Source organism: Ipomoea nil, unplaced genomic scaffold, assembly GCF_001879475.1.
Source record: "Ipomoea nil cultivar Tokyo-kokei standard unplaced genomic scaffold, Asagao_1.1 scaffold2705, whole genome shotgun sequence".
NCBI classification, from domain to species: domain Eukaryota; kingdom Viridiplantae; phylum Streptophyta; class Magnoliopsida; order Solanales; family Convolvulaceae; genus Ipomoea; species Ipomoea nil.
This window is the reverse complement of record NW_017619133.1, coordinates 696609-710917: the sequence shown is the minus strand read 5'-3', so window position 1 is coordinate 710917 and position 14309 is coordinate 696609. Positions and strand designations below refer to the sequence as shown.

General features: G+C 32.5%; 1 pseudogene; it reads left to right on the top strand.

Moving 5' to 3' along the window:
- The first annotated feature begins 2269 nt into the window (after positions 1-2269).
- Positions 2270-14309, top strand: part of LOC109156258 — a 17481-nt pseudogene continuing 5441 nt past the window's right edge.

The following is a 14309-nucleotide window of genomic DNA, read 5'->3' as shown; positions in this document are numbered from 1 at the left end:
TGGCCGAAAATTTTACCAGAAAATTTAACGAAGGGACTAAATGTGATACAAATTGAATAGTCATGCATCTAATTTAAAAACGGAGAAAGTTTCATTTTTAGTCCTATGCCTATATGGGTCTTGTTAATTTCAGTACTCGACTTTAAAAACTAACAATTTAGTCCTTTGACTATGCAATTTTTAACGCATTTGGTCCTTTCGAACAAATCACTGGTCAATTTTCGCCGAAAAAATGTAGTTCATTTTAAATTATTTATAAGTGAGGGCAAAACGGTCAATTTAAGTTTTCAAAAGGGCAAAATTCGCTGGGTATTCTTATTTCTCCATATTAAAGCTAGTTTGTGTATGGAAGATGGAATAGAAGTACGCACATGTCATATATTTCCCTAATTCCCTCCTCCATCTCTCCACCGCCACCACCTTCATTCCTCCGCAGTCTGTTTACAAATGGGTAACTGTTGCGTTAGCTCCACAACCAAAGAACCATCGCAGAATTCTGTGCGGAAAACTCCACCCCACCACCCGTTGCCGGAAGAGGAGACGATCAAAGAAGTCCTCTGCGTAACCCCCCACCATTTGCAATAACCCACTGCCGGTTCCTGCGAATGGGTCCCAGTGTCCCACCATCGGAAGAATTCACCGTCGCCAGAGGAGAAGCGCCGCAAAAACGACGACAGGAAACCTTCCGCCTGGATGGTTTTCCGCTCCGATGGGCTCTCCGACAAGATTTTCTCACCCGAGATCCGCAACGAGAGTGTTCCCATGACCGACAAGAGAGATCACGAAGCTGAAGTCGTCGTAGAGGCCCGCAGGAGGTCCCCAGCGAGAGTCTTCCTCCTTCTCTTCTTTCTTCGCTTCCATCTTCTTCCCGACGTGCGTACTGCTATTCCATCTTACGCAAACTAGCTTTAATAATATTGAGAAGAGTTAATTCCAGCAATGATACCGCGAGTATGGTGATTTTCCACAATTAGTCCTCGACTTTTAATTTGGACAATTTAACCCTCTGACTATTAAAATCTTTTCAATTGTGGTTCTTTCGTCAAATCCTAGTTAAGTGAACGTTAAATTGAGAGGTAAAAGCGTCCTTTCCCCTAATATTTCATCTTCATTCCCATGTCGTTGCTGTATTTCCGTTGCTGTATTTCCTCCCCCATTCGTGAGCTTGGCAAGACCATAGTCAAATAGTTTAGGATTAAAGTCTTCATCCAATTAGATGTTTCTGGAACTCAAATTACAATAGATCATAGGGGGGTTGGCCACGGCAGCTCCGGCGGCAAGTTCTTTGGTTTCTCGTCGTCCTCGTCTCTCGCTGCAGAGCTTCCAGCATTTCTTCCAACGAGCTCCGAGTTCTTGCGCCATGCGAAACAGACAACATTTTTTCGCATTCAAAAACCTCTCCTCTCACTATATATCTCAACTCGAATAAGATACAAAAACATTATCACTGAACTCGAAACATATTATTAGAAAACTCTAGTTCACATCAGAACTCCGACGAACGCCGCTGGAAACTCGAAAGCCCAGAGTTGTTCTTTGATTCAGATACTCAAATTCTAACTAAAAACACGAAAACCCAACCAAAAATGCATAAAGCTCTCAACTTTGGCCTTGTATAAAGTATAAACACTACACAAACGAAACATGAAAAATTTTAAGCAGCCAAAGCTCAAAACTTTTTTTGTGTTTTGTAAATTATGCTAAATCAAGAAAGCCCACTCCTAACTCCTCAACAGTACATATGCAGAACCAAAGAAAACACAGAGAAAAACCCAAAAAAAAAAAAAAAAAAAACTGTATTTAAACAAGAGTTATGGGTGAAAGTGTGAAACTCCCAACCAATTGTCCAAGGAAGAAGAAGTTTGTATTTTCGAAAATAATTTTTTTTTAAAAAACAAGGCCTGCATTTGTAATGGAGCAAGTGTATTAAGTACTCAATCAGTTAATATATAGGTAGTGAAAGAAAAAAATAGTACTCATTACCCAGCAAATGTTCTGTAAGAGAACCCATAGGCAAGTATTCATACACCAAAAGTCTTTATTCTCCATTGACGCAATACCCGATTAGATTTACCAGATTGGGGTGGTTAAGGAGAGTTCGCGTTAGAACTTCGACAGAGAACTCCTTGCTCAGCTTCCTTGTGTACTCGTCCTATCTAGTTGTTTCATAGCCAGGACCGTGGGAGGACTGCGCCGCCGCCGCCGATACACTCTGCTGAATCCGTTACTCCAACGAGTTTCTTTAGTTCCCAACTCAGTCATCGGAATTATGCCGCGATTTCCTATCCAAGTGCCTGCAACGAGATTTGAAGAAGCGATGAAGCTCCGATCAACTGCTACGCCACCCATTCGTTTCACTGTTCCCTCAGCCAGATTCCCTCGCCGTTGCCGCCTTCCCCTCTCCCTGCTGAGTGCTGGACTGGTTCAACTCAGACTCCGATTCCGACACCGAGGATTACGGAGAAACCGTTAGCTTCTCGGCAAAGGAGAGCATCGGGAAATTAGCTTTGGGAATAAGTTCAGATTGGGAGGGATCAGATGGCGGCTGGGTGAGTGGGTGGTGGTTCGTGAAGGATCATTGACTCGCCAGAATATCCAAATTTTATGAGGACAGAAGGGGAAAGCAGCAGTTTGAAAAACTGAAACGAGAATGAAGATGAAATATTAGGGGAAAGGACGCTTTTACCCCTCAATTTAACGTTCACTTAACTAGGATTTGATGGAAGGATCACAATTGGAAAGATTTTAATAGTCAGAGGGTTAAATTGTCTAAATTAAAAGTTGAGGACTAATTGTGGAAAATCACCATACTCGGGAGACCATTGCTGAAATTAACTCTATTGAGAAATAAGAATGCCCAGCGAATTTTGCCATTTTTAAATTTAAATTGACCATTTTGCCCCCACTTATAAATAATTTAAAGGGAAAATGACACTTTTTCCCCTGTGTTGTTTACTAATAGTACATTTCCCCCCTGTGTTGTTTATGTAACCACTTTATCCCCCTCAATTATTTTCGAAGTGGCTATTTTCTCCCTCTTCGTTAAATAAGTGTTAGAGATGTTAAATATGAGGGTAAAAATGACATTTCACTTATTATTATTATTATTATTATTACTATTATTATTATTATTATTATTATTATTATTAATGAATTTGGTTTGCAATATATCTGTGCATTTTAGGCGTGGAGTATTGCAGTATATTAAGGCGTTTGGTGGGACTTATTATTATTATTATTATTATTATTATTATTATTATTATTATTATTAGTAATGAATTTGGTTTGCAAACTGTAGTATATCATGACGTTGGGTGGGGTCGTTCATTAATAATAATAATAATAATAATAATAATAATAATAATAATAATAATAATATTATTATTATTATTATTATTATTATTATTATTATTATTATTATTAACTGCAGTATATTAGGGCGTTGGGTGGGGTCGTTCAATAATAATAATAATAATAATAATAATAATAATAATAATAATAATAATAAGAAGTGAAATGTCATTTTTACCCTCATATTTAACATCCCTAACACTTACTTAACGGAGAGGGGGGAAAATAGCCACTTCAAAAATAATTGAGGGGGATGAAATGGTTACATAAACAACACAGGGGGGGAATGTGCTATTAGTAAATAACACAGGGGAAAAAAATGCCATTTTCCCTAATTTAAAATGGGTTATGTTTTCCCAGTGAAAATTGGCCGGAGATTTGGCCGGGAGGACCAAATGTGTTAAATATTACATAGTCAAGGGACTAAATTGATAATTTTTAAAGTCTAGTACTAAAATTAACAAGACTCCTATAGTCATAGGACCAAAAATGTAATTTTCTCTTTGAAAATGTTAATAGTCAAAGACCAAATGTGATACAAATTGAATAGTCATGTACCTAATTTGAAAATTTTAATAGTCAAAGACTAAAATTGATACATGTATTATAGTTGAGGGACTAAAAATGATATTTTATCAATAACATTATAATTATCTGGTGAATAGACTTGTCCATATTTAGTTGGGTCGAAGAGCACCATTATCAATGCATTATATGGGGTTCTTGGAATAGTGTTGAGGGATGTGGCGAAGAGAGAGTATAAGAGAGAGAAGAATGGTATCCATTTGCAAGGTTGGAGATATTTGCAAAAGTATGAGACCCACGAAAGAAAGCCTCCAGACTCATCACCATCACGTGAGTGTCACAAGGGCAGCCAACGGATGCGTGCAGGGCCAGGCGCGCCTAACAGTGTTTATTTTATTATTATTTTTAAATTCAGTTTTACTTTTTTTCCCCTTTTTCTCTCTCCTCCATATTCTCTTTTCTAATCACACTTTGAGCATCATTATCAGAGGTTTTTTGAGATTTTTAGAATAGTGTGTTGTGATACGGAGGGAAGAGAAGTAGAGAGAGAAGATTGGGTAGCCTATGCAAGACATGGTTTTTGAAACAGTAATCACGTCAAGGAAAAAAAAAAAGAAAAAAAAGCCTCCACATGCGTGTTTCACGCACGGATTATGGCCACACGCTCGCGCCTGATAGTGCATTTTTAATTTTTTTTTAAAATCAGTTTTACTTTATTTCTTTTTCTTTTTTTTTTTTTTCTCTATCTTCCCATATTTTCTTTCCTAATTACAATGACAAAAACTCATCAAAAATTCTAAAATATTTTCACTATTATCACGTGGAATTTACTGTTTCGAACCTTTTTGGACATCAGATGTCTGTGAATTGTCTGTCTGAGCATGGAGCAATTATTAAGGGCTTTTAAGGCGCAAGACTTTTGCCGAGGTAAGCCTTGTATCCTTTTCCTCACTTGTTCCATATTTTATATATATATATATATATATATATATATATATATATATTGGATCCAGTGAGGTCATTGTAGTTAGGTGAGATTGTGAGATTCGATCCTGAACATTCATTTTAATTTTTTAACGGTTTAGATTTATAGATTGTTTTTTTTTCAAAATTGCTGGTCTGGAATTTACTTAGGGGCAGGACTGTAATTTGCTATGCGTATTTATTGTCTTACCGTGTCATATATCGATAAATGATATTTATTTCCTTTTGCGTTTTGTGACCCGTCATTTCCACACCTTGCGATTTTCGCACTCAAGTTCTATTCTTTCGAGAACCCACATCCAAATCCGCTCAAATTACACAACTTCAGCTCCGGAAACTAATCTCATTCTATTGGAGGCAGTGTTGGGTATCGTTGATGAGATTTTACGGTCTCACGCTACTCAAAGTCTCCGATTTGACGAAGATGCTGAGGAAGAAAATGGGGGTTGAGGAGATGCCGGTGATGACGATGATGATGCCCGGAATGGGTTTTAGTCCCGGAGGTTTGAAGAGCAAGGGAGGCGCCGTAGCTGGGTCCAAGGCAGAAGAGAAGGCGGAGAAGACGGTGTCTCATTTGAAGCTGGAGGCCGGGTGAGATTCTGGGGCGAAGATCAAGATTATCAAGAAGGTGAGATCTTTCACTGACCTTGGATTGAAAGAAGTCAAAGAATTGGTGGAGAAGGCTCCGGCAGTTTTGAAGAAGGGGGTTACGAAAGAGGAGGCTGAGAAGATCATCGAGAAGATGAAGGGGGTCAGTGCAAAAATCACCTTGGAGTGAGCTAGGTAATTATCAACTCTTATGATTCATTGAATGTCATAAACTCGGTTGACTCAATTATATTGTTTTGGTTAAAGAAAACAAATACTCCCCTCCAATATTCTGTTAAATTTTAGGAATGTAAAATTAAGGTATCACTACAAGAAAAATTGTGATTCTCGATGGAAAAATTCTGTTGCGAAAATTAGAAATTCAGTCGCAAATCACGTTTTGCGACGGAATTTTTCATTTTTGCGCCGGAATCCATTCCGTAATTTCAAGGCTTGTTGTATTTTATTTCGTGACGGAAATAATCTGTCGCGAGTGATGGTAACGGAAAATGGTGACAGAATTGTTCGTCGTGAAGTAGGCGACGGAAGTCATTCCGTCCTGATTTTGGCAACAGAAATGTTTCTTTCTGTCGCATTGCATGAAAAAAATATTCCATCGCAAAACTCATATTCCGTTGCAAATTTCTGTTGTGAAATATAACGACGGAAATAATTATTGTCGCGAATCCGTCGCTAACATTTCCGTTGCAAATTTGTTAATCCGTCGTAAAATAACAACGAAACAAATTATCGGCGCTATTCCGTCGCAAACTTTTCCGTTGCAAATTTTGTCTCCCGTAGCACAAATTCGTCGTAAGAAAACGACGAAAAAAATTTCCGTTGTAATTCCATCGCTAGATATTCCGTTGCAAAATTTGTTTTTCATCACAAAATTTCGTCATAAAATAATAACGTAACTAATCACTGTTGTGATTCCGTCGCATTTTGGATGAAAAAAATCTTTTCATCACCATTATTACAATGAATATTCCATTGCTAAAATTATATCTCATCGCAATTATGCTAAATTATTATTTTAATATTTTTTTAATTATTATTATTTTGTTAAAATTCTAATATTTGTATTTAAATTGTTATTGTGCAAACAAAAATACAATATAATTTGTTGTACTCAATACCAAAGTGATGTATAATCAATAATATAGTAATTCATAAAAGAAAAATCAAATCAACGTGAATTCAGTCGTGATTAGGGTGATGATGAAGTACCAGCTTTCTCACTCTCAAGAGCATTTAATCTTTGCTGCATAAGAATCATAGAAGCCTTTAAATTCTCAATCTCATCTAGGACCTTTCCAGAATTAGCATTCTCTGATGGCTGCAAGGTTGATTCTATATTGTCCGATGTGTTAGCATTTATTAGACTAAGAATGAATGTACCATATGAGCCAAGTCCATAAACTCTTCTTTTATATCATGTCTGCCAACTGCATCATAGTACAATTGACTCTCATCTACTTCTTCTCCATTCTGTGTTAATAACTCCCGTTGCAATGCAATTTGTTCCTGCAAAAAATAAAAAAATTAGTACAATTTTTATAAAAATTCAAATATATTCAAAGAAAATCAAGATAAATAAACTTACATGGATTTGTTTGTCTTTTTCAACTATAAATGTTTGGCCATCATGTTTTTTGGTATGTGTATGCTTGAATAATTCAAAATATGATGGACGGCAACCAAATTGTTTTTCCTAAAAATTATTTAAAATAGAAACAAAATAAAAATAAATTAAAACAAATAAGATTATAATATATAATAAAAATATTTCAAACATCAACTCAATAAGCAGAATATAATATAATCACACTGTTTTTATCACAATAGTGTCAATAAAAGTTTCTACCAACATAAAAATACATAATTATTATTTTAAAATGAAAAAAATTTAGAAAAACTATTCAACAGAGTTTCCTTTATAAATAGAACTATCTCCAATAACACAAAGATTAACTCAATAGACACAATAAAATTAAATCACAATGATTTTATCATAATAGTGTCAATACAAATTTCTACCAACACAATATCACATAATTATTATATAAAATAAACAAAATTCAGATAAAAAATCAGCATAGTTTCCTGTATAAATAGAACTATTTCCCTACTTAATATATAATATAAATATCTCAAACATCAGCTCAATAGGTACATTAAAATAAAATCACAAGAAGTTCATCGTAATAATATCAATAAAAGTTTCTACCAACACAATAACGCATAATTCAAACAATCCAAACATAATCAGTTATAATTTAAACAATTCGAATGAACTTACCAATTGAGTGGCAACTTTGGAATGAGGTGTTGATCCTGTGGTATGCGTAGATTGAGCAACTCTATCTAAAACACTGCCACATCTATTTCTCTTACCTAATTCTGACTTTTTCTTATTGTCTTCAGAATTCCAAACATCATTCCACTTTGCCCATATTTCTTCGTTGATATAGGGAGGTCTTGACTTGTTCTTCATTCTACTTATATAGTCAGCATATCTTCTTTTTGCCTTCACTTCCCAAGCACTATACAATCTCAGCTTCTTCAAATGAGATGTGATGACATTTTATACATGGACATCGGATTTTACTTTCATCCATGAAATCTGGTTTACTACATGCAAACTCAATAAATGTTTCTAATCTTTTTATAAAATCTGGATTAAGATCACCACGTTGAGTTCGCCTTTGATACATCCAACTTCTATCAATAATACTTATATGTAAAGACCTACACATATTCATTCATATATTTAACAATCATTAGTATTTAAAAAAAATATTACTATTATCAATCTAGGATGCTTTCTTCTACAGTTGACTAGTGAAATAGAAACAATAAGGGAAGTGTAGGTTGTTGTAGATGTGCATCAAAGAAAAGCAAAGATAGCAAACCATTCAGATGCATTTATTGCCTTACCATGTTGGTATGAGATCTCTATAGACATGTCACTTTTGCAATTAAATTGTTAGGCAAATCAACAGAAACTAAAGGCCCTTCTTGATTTATTAATTTATGACCTTGACAGCATGAGAACTTAATTTTTTAAGACAGATGGTGTCTTATTGTTCTATAGGGAATTCTGTAATTGTGTAAGATGGTTTGTGAATTTCTATGGTGATTGGTAAATTAAATTTGGCTGTCATGCTAATTGGATACATGGTAACATGATAGCATTATAATATGCAAGGTGATTTTCTTTTCTTTTTTTAATAGGTAACTAAATTAGAAGAAAAATGGGAGAGACACTACATATTTATTATTAAGTACGGAATGACAGATTTAGTCTTAATGGTCATGCCTGGGAAAAAATAAACTGCTTAAAGATGCAGATTGGTATGCTAAACATGTAGAAGATTGGTAATTTGGTATGCCTATAAGTGCTAAATATGCAAAAAATAATATGATTATTATCCAATATCCCTTTCATTATGGTAATGAAAAGTAATGAATTCACTACTAGAATAGCTAAACATGCAGAAGATTGGTATACTTATAAGTTCTAAGAATAAAGCACATAGCACCTAACGGAAAGGGGGGTATCCAATGACCTTGAAATCTAGTGTTCAATCATTATTGCATGGACCATGATCCACACAATTGTGTGGACCATAAATAAAAAGTACATATTTAATATATTAAGGGTACATTACTTTATATAATGTATCTTCAGTACAAAAATAATGTACTTTTAATATATTAAAAATGTACTTGATATTCATGGTCTACACAATTGTATGGACCGTGGTCCACCCAATAATTTGCCTCTAGCGTCATATGTTTTTTACTCTATTTTTTTTTTTTTTTTAAAGATTTGGAGAAAAAAAGAAGCATTACATACATCATGACTAATGTTGGAGCAGGGATATTTAGTGCATATTACATTTTTCATATTGATTAGAACTTGTGTGTGAGCGTGTAATATGTATGTATGCCTAATTGTGGTTCGAATTTAATTTGCAGAATGAAATTTCAACCGAGGAAAGATTTAACTACAAGCACAAATGCACAATGGGAGCGAGGATTGGAAGAAATAGCATATTACAAGGCATGGTGGCTCACAGCTCTCAATTGTGTTCAACTTTCATATTCAAGAAACTGTTAATCAATCTGACCATTATATATACATTGTACACAAATAGCAAATATAAATCTATAATAGTACACACAAAAAATCTTGAAAGAATCTAACCTCGATTGATCGCCGTCTCGCCCCAACCAGTTGCCGCCTCGTCACCTCGTCGCAGCCCGTCTCCGCCTCGCTGCAGCACGTCCCAATCACGAATTAGCAAAGTCGAGTCTGAAGCCGACGTGAGGAGAGTTAGAGATTTTTAGGAATTTAGGAATTAGAGATTTTTAGGAATTTAGGAATTAGAGATTTTAGGAATTTAGTTATTAGAAATTTTAGGAATTTAGTTATTTTAGGATTTTAGGTATAAATTAAAATAAAATTTAGGAATTTAGTATATTAAAATAGGATTTAGCTTTTAAAATTATATATATATATATATATATATATATATATATATATATATATATATATATATATATATAGAAAAACGCTCATATGTGGTCATGTCATTAGGTATGGTCGTGTGGTCGTATCTGGGTCGTTGAATCAGTTTAATCTAAAGGCAGTGGTAATTCTGAGAATTTTCGCGCGTTTTAGTAAGTGGGGGTGTTATGGTAATTACAGTGACCATTTATAGCGGGCGGGTTCCAGAATACACCAACAGTGTTGACAACATACACCAATAGTGTAATAAAACATACCACAGTGAAACACACCAATGGTGTATTCCTGTGTTATGGTAATTACAATGGCCATTTATAGCGGTCGGGTTCCAGAATACACCAACAGTGTTGACAACATGCACCAATAGTGTAATAAAACACACAACAATGTGATTTTTCCTATTCCGGTGTTTTATGACAAGTTTACCCTTACAGTTCTCTGGGTAGGAGAATGTGCGCGAAAATACTGGAAAAAATCTTGATTAATATGAATCATTAGATCTATCTAATCTAATGGTCTATAATTGACCATATGACCACACCTAACAACATGGCCACATGTGAGCGCTCCTCTATATATATATATATATATATATATATATATATATATATATATATATATATATATATATATATATATATATATAACTTATGTAGTTTTGGATTAATTAATATAATAAATATATTTCCTATACAATTAAGAAAATTATTTTTTTTATCAATGACTTTGTGGTTCATTGGTATCCGGTTACTCCCTTATGTGGGATGTGAAGGGTTTAAGCCTCAGTGTAGGCGTAGATTGTATTTGTGGGTATCCCCCTTCCTTTGTAATAAAAAAAAAATTAATTTTTTTACATGTGTGTATGATCAAACATCTTCTTATATTTAAATATTTACATAAATTTTAATTATATTTTTAGGAGTGTATACAATTCACTGAAAATATGTTAAATTGTCGAACCAAAAATTCAGTTAATAAATTTATAAAATAAATATTTCAATTTAGTCAATGAATAAAGATTTTAAAAACTTTTTGCTATCGATAGTTTAGTAAAATTTTAAATATAAAATAAAAATAATTATTTTTGATATAATCGAAATGAGTATTTTAAACCTCTAGTAAAAGTAATCGTAAAGATTAATATTATTGTAGATAGTTATAATACATAATACAAATGAGTTAATACCCAAAATCGTCATCGACTATAGTGGTTTTTCTCAATTTCGTCCTAAACGACTTTGGTGACCTAATATCGTCCCAGACTTTTGTGTTTCGCTCAATTTAGTCCTCCATTTGTTATTTCATCAAATTGGTGTTAAATAAAGGGACAATTCAGTAATGTCAATATTGATCTCTCTTTACTTTCAACATGTGAAGTGCGAAATTCCTCTTTCTTGTACAAATTACACCCAGAATTACTCCCGGACCTGCAAATCAAATTTTATATTCGCAGTTTTAGGAGTAATTCGTAAAAAAAAAAAGGATTTCGCAGTTCACATGTCTATGAGTAAAGAGATGCCAATATTAAAATTACTGAATTGTCTATTTATTTAACACCAAATGGACAGAATAACAAATGAGGGACTAAATTGAGCAAAACCACAAAAGTCTGGGACTAAATTGAGCGAAACACAAAAGTCTGGGACGATATTAGGTCACCAAAGTCGTTTAGGACGAAATTGAGAAAAACCACTATAGTCGAGGACAATTTTGGGTATTAACTCTAATACAAATGATGTCCTAACAATTTTTATATTAAAATAAATTAAATTTATAATTCAATATTGATTAAACTATAAAACTTAACTTAATTTTTGTGAAAGGTGAAATTTATTATGCCACTCAGAAGTATGTGTTCTTTATACAAAGTACAATTTTACTTGCCTCCTTAATTACCTAGAAACATGGTCGTTCCAATCAAAGTAGGTGTCCAATGATAATTATTTGATTTCATTAAATACAATTATCCAATAGCATTTTGTACATTTCTACAACAAGGATAATAATAATAATAACAACAACAACAACAATAATAATACTAATAATAATAACAATAAAAATAATAACAAATTAAATTTGTGTGCATAAGGAGGAGGAAAAAGGAAAATAATAATAATAATAATAATAATAATAATATAATAATAATAATAATAATAATAATAATAATAATAATAATAATAATAATAATAATATAGATTTTGTTCATTTTTACAACAACAACAACAACAACAATAATAATCAAAGACGAAGCCATAAATTCGGTTGAGGGGGGCGAATAAGTAGGGACGGATTCAGAAATTTTTTCCAGTAAAGACGAAATATTAAAACAAAAGAGATAATTAAAAAAAAATACCTAAGATATATTGTTGGATATGGGCATAATTAATTTGAATTTAAAACACAGTAAATATATGTTGATGCCAAAGGGTTTGAATCCTTGATCTTTATAATTGCCAAACATGTGCTCTAGACTCTAATCTAACTCATTCATGTTTATATTTAATAATTTTTTTATACTAGCTAATACTAAAACATGTACTATATATACATATATACATACAAAGATTAAATATATGGGGTGGGGTTGAGGGGGGCAGCCGTTCCCTGCCCCCTGCCCCCCTTGGCTCCGTCCCTACTAATAATAATCTATATCTATATCTATATCTATATCTATATCTATCTATCTATCTATATTCTATATATATATAAAAGTAAAATCTTCCTAGCCAAATTTTCCCCCCAAAACTTAGGGACAATTATGTAAATTTATAAATATTCCGTGTGTGAAGTTTATGGAAAGAATATTATGGTAATATATATATAATTAATAATTAAATTCATAAATAATCCTGTGAAATGTAGTTGTAATTGTTAGGGTATGCATATGGAAATTATATATACACGTACTCATTTTAATGCTAAGAAATATTCCGTCAGAATTATTAATCTATATAATAATAATAATAATAATAATAATAATAATAATAATAATAATAATAATAATAATAATAGTGTTATTACCTTAATTACAAATTATTATACTTTCCTTTTGAATTAGTATTTTTCACCTATAAATACAAATTATACTTTCATTTGCACTCTATATTGTTCTCTGGTTCATGATTTCATTTGATTTCTAAGTTTTATATGGTTGTTTCTGAATGCAGCCTGCAAAGCTAGGGGCTTAGATCTCATAGTTCATTTCAAGGTAATATTATGATTCCGATAGGTGTAAACTATGTTCACGTTTTCATCTTTATTTCGATTTGTTAGGGGTTTGTATATCATGATATGTTGTTACAGTGTGTCCAAGTGTATGTTCAGTTACTGGTGTAAATGTATGTATATTTGGGGTATATGTTATTTGATTTTGACATTTTTTCTTTAAATACCCTGAGATCAAAGTGTTGCATTCTGCATGTTGGATTGGTTGTTTTTATCAATTTATTGTGATTTTTTGTGTTCAGTTACTTGATTAAAAAGCATGACCTCTAGCCTACTGTGATGGGTTTCAACAAAAAGAGATTGAGGAGGAGGAGGCTTGGTAACAGAACCCTAATGTTTTAGTTTTTATGGAAGAGCATAGAGATGCGATCGAGGATGATAACGACGGTGATTTTGATAATGTTCTAAGATTTTATGAAACTTAGAGTTAGTATGTTGACTTCGAGATTTGTACATCTCATTCAAGTTTCTATGTTTTTTTTTTTTTTTTTTTAACAAGCAGCGTTAAGTGTTTACGTGGTTCTTGGGCAAAACAACAATCAAGCAAAAGCTAAATCGAATTGAGGGGTGAAGACGTTGTGGATAGAGGCCATTTCTCATCCAACTTTGCCTTTTTCTAAAGAGAGTGGGAATGTGAGGGTGAGGAAAGAGAAAAATGAAATGGAGGGATTTTTTTTTTATTATCAGAAGTTTCTATGTTTTCCTTATACAAATTTATAATTGTAAATTTATATTAATAAATGATTATTGTAAATTTATATTAATACAATGTAATAGAGTCAGTAGCATTAAAAAAATAATTTTTAAGACAAGTATAATTTATTTTATATTGTGGATACATTACTTTTAATAATTTTGATTTAATAATATTATACCTTAATTATAAAAATTCTACCTAATAATTTTAGTATTAAATGTCATACAATAATTACCATAAACAATGTTTAATAATTGCCAAATTCTATTAGGGAATAAAAATTACTATTATAAAATCTTTTGTAATATGGACACATTATTTTTAATTATTTCGATTTAATAATATTATATCTTATGTATAAAAATTCAAAATAATACTTTTAGTACTATTGAATATTGATTG